Here is a 3999-nt window from a genome sequence, read left to right on the forward strand (position 1 = left end):
TTCTCTCTCTCTCTCTCTCTCTCTCTCTCTCTCTCTCTCTCTCTCTCTCTCTCTCACACACACACACACACACACACACACACACAGACACACACACACTCTGTCTCTCACTCACAAAACACACACATTGTTGCTCTCTCCTCCCTCCCTCACAGCTTGTAAGTCATCCTCTTTTTCGTCTTTAAAGATCACCTCCTCCATCCCTCTCTTAAGAACATCTCCATCATACAAACTAAAAGGAAACATCCAAGCACTTATCTCTAGCAGTGTAGGGAGATGGTGAAGGTAATAGAATAGAGGTCCTTAGGCTATCCCACATTTCAAACCCAGTACAGAGTGGGTCATGTTTCAGTTCTTACAACTTGTGTTGGTCTGTGCCAAAGTTTACCTCTTAAACTGGCTTGGATTTCAAAAGTGGCTGTAAATAATTTTTCTTTAGTCTTTAATTCAGTGCTGTCATCTCTCTGTCTGTCTCTCTCTCTCTCTCTCTCTCTCTCTCTCTCTCTCTCTCTCTCTCTCTCTCTCTCTCTCTCTCTCTCTCTCTCTCTCTCTCTCTCTCTCTCTCTCCAATGACAGAGCTTTCCATCCCACAGTCTTAGCAGAGGCTACTTAACTGATGACTGATTCCAGGGGGCAGATTGGTAATAATCAAATGCAGGTCTTCTGTGAAATTGAATTTGAGATCCCACATCCTGCTTTGAATTAGCCGGGAATATGATGAGTTGTAGATTCCATTACATGCCTGGGCGCTTTGCCAACTGTATTTGGCACCCTAATTAGTTGAAAAGCATTGAAAAGCATAACTTTCACAGTTGGGTAGGGGCAATTATGATACACTAACAAACAAGGCTGTTTCATAAAAGTCTTTATTGTTGCAAGCAACATATGGACCAGCATGTGTGTGTGTTTATATATGTGTGTGCGTTTATATATGTGTGTGTGTGTGTGTGTGTGTGTGTGTGTGTGTGTGTGTGTGTGTGTGTTTTATATATACGTTTCTACATGCTTTATTAGGTAGACTCACCGTATGGCGACTGTGACTCAGACACAATAATTGATTGATTCCGTGTGTGACGGGATTGTCTATGACACTATGTCAACCATAAAAACAGCCTTTCTATCAATTATTTTTTCAAAACACCATCCATCCTTTCAGTCCTCCTCTTTTTCCTCCCTTTCTGAGAAATGACACAGCTGCATGTACCTCAAGGCATCCATCTCCCTCCCTCTCTCTCTCTCTCCCTCCCGATTTCTCATCATCATGTCCGATTAAATGTTCTCATGTGTCCCATTAATGAACGCTTGGCATCCAGACTGGTTCATCTTCATTGTGCGTTCAACAGGGAGTGAAACAGACAGCGAGAAACACACCAGAGTGTCTTCAAAGAAGAAGAAGAAGAAGAAGAAGAAGAAGAAAGTCGTAGGAAAATTGCTTGCTACAGCCCAGCAGTAACTCTACACCTGTGGTACGGAAACACACAGCTGCGTTCAATCACACACACACACACACGCACACACACACGCACACGCACACGCACACACGCACACACACACACACATACAGACACTTCTCCCCTTCAGATATACAAGACTAATGTTTTGATTAGGTGGTAAAGTGTTGAACCGATCCATTTGTGATATTTGAGGACTACACTGGACCTGTCAACCCCCATGTATGTCCGTGGAAAAGTAGTCTTAGAAAACCTGGAAAACTGGAATTCTTGAAGAGCTCAGCCATGATCCTGTGCTGTGTTCCATTATGGAATGTTCACTGAGATGTCTCAAAGCTGCTCCCTATTAATTGGTTTCGACAGAGAGAGAGAGAGAGAGACAGAGAGAGAGAGAGAGAGAGAGAGAGAGAGAGAGAGAGAGAGAACATAAAGGAGAAGGAGGAAGTAAGAGAGGTACAGAGAGGAGAGATAGAATGTGTGTGTGTGTGTGTGTGTGTGTGTGTGTGTGTGTGCGTGCGCGCGCATGCATGCGTGCATCCATGTCTGTGCTTGTCTGTGATCACCTCCCCTGCTCCTCCAGGCTCCCCTCCCCATGGATGTGGACATAGTTCACCTCCATACCCAACCAGAGGAGAGCAGGGGTCTCACACGCTACGGCTGCAGGTGGGACTCTGTGGGCCTGTGTTGGTCCAGTGGAATGGTCCGGTCCAGCTCTGTTGGATAGCATCTTGGAATTAGTCTCTCCGCATCTGCAAAGCGTCAGCGCACTGGAGGAGGACACAGATGTTTTGAAGTGGGGGGTGTGGGTCGGGGGTGAGGAGGAGGGGGGGGGGGGGGGGGGGGGTAGGACTGGGAAAGGGTCCAAGAAGTGTGTGTTTGTGTGTGTGTGTGTGTGTGTGTGTGTGTGTGTGTGCATGCGTGCATATGTGTTTTATATATGTTTCTATATGCTTTATTAGGTAGACTGTGACTCAGACACAGTAATTGATTGATTCCTTGTGGGTCCTTATGGGAGCAGCCTTTCTATAAAATTTGTTCAAAACTGTGTGTGTGTGTGTGTGCGTGTGCGTGTGCGTGTTTGTGAAGGAGTGGTGGTGTAAACGTTTTTTTTAACGCAAGAGTTTTGTGTGTCATGTTCCATTCATCATCTTTCTAGTCACTGTATATTTTCAATCATTTCAAACCATTGCAGTCCTGTGTTAATTGTATTGTATTCTTATTGGCTATAGGCAGATTGGTGGCTACCTTACACAACGGAGATCATTTGGGAACCTATATAAATAGGTGTGTCACAGATGTCACTTGATAATTTTTTTTTACCAAATTGAGCCACAGGATTTAATCTGCCAATGTTTTGTTGTTTATATTTGCTCTGCGTTTGCAGTTTAAAAAAAAAAAAAATGCTATTTATGAACAGCTGAGAGAGGGGGGGGGGGGTGAGAGAGAGAGAGGGGAGGGGGAGGGGGGGAATGTAAGAGACAGAAAGAGAGAGGAGGGGGAGGGGGGGAGGTGAGAGAGAGGTGGGGGGGGGGGTGGGAGAAAGAGAGAGAGGAGGGGGAGGAGGGGAAGGTGAGAGAGAGAGAGAGAGAGGGGGGGGGGGGGGGGGGGGGAGGAAGGTGAGAGAGAGGGGGGGGGGGTGTCGATTGAGTTAAAGGAGTTCCTTTACACACACACACACACACACACACACACACACACACACACAGTCAACTGAAACTAGTCCCTTTACACACTGTGTGGCTGAGGAATTTAAAAGATGAATGGATGAAAGCAGAAGTAAAAGATTGAGAGTGTATTAATGTCTCACTCAGATATGATATCATAATTCTTGAAAGCTTTCTTATCAAGAAGAATAGTACCTCTTTAACCCAAGGCTGTGTGTTATCAAGTGCATAAAGGCCTCATTGTTTAAACACACACACCCACACCCACACACACACACACACACACACACACACACACACACACACACACACACACACACACACACACACACACACACACACACACTAAGCGTGATTGAATTTCATAGGTTTGGCATATTCAGAGCCATTTTATATTCCTTCGGAGGCTTGTACCTTAAACCAATCTTCTAGACAGCTGGGACCAACTACTGTAGACCACAATTACATAATTACATCAATTCACAGTACAGTTGTGCAAACAGACAGTATTCTTTCAATGTCACACACACACACACACACACACACACACACACACACACACACACACACACACACACACACACACACACACACACACACACACACACACACACACACTTCCAAAGATGCACACACAGAAAATACAGAATACAGATGGAAAATACGAAAATACACACAGCCTGCATAGGCACACACACACACACACACACACACACACACACACACACACACACACACACACACACACACACACACTTCCAAAGATGCACACACAGAAAATACCGAATACACATGGAAAATACGAAAATACACAGCCTGCATAGGCACACACACACACACACACACACACACACACACACACACACACACACACACACACACAC

The sequence above is a fragment of the Argentina silus genome (assembly GCF_951799395.1).
Source record: "Argentina silus genome assembly, chromosome: 22".
NCBI lineage: Eukaryota > Metazoa > Chordata > Actinopteri > Argentiniformes > Argentinidae > Argentina > Argentina silus.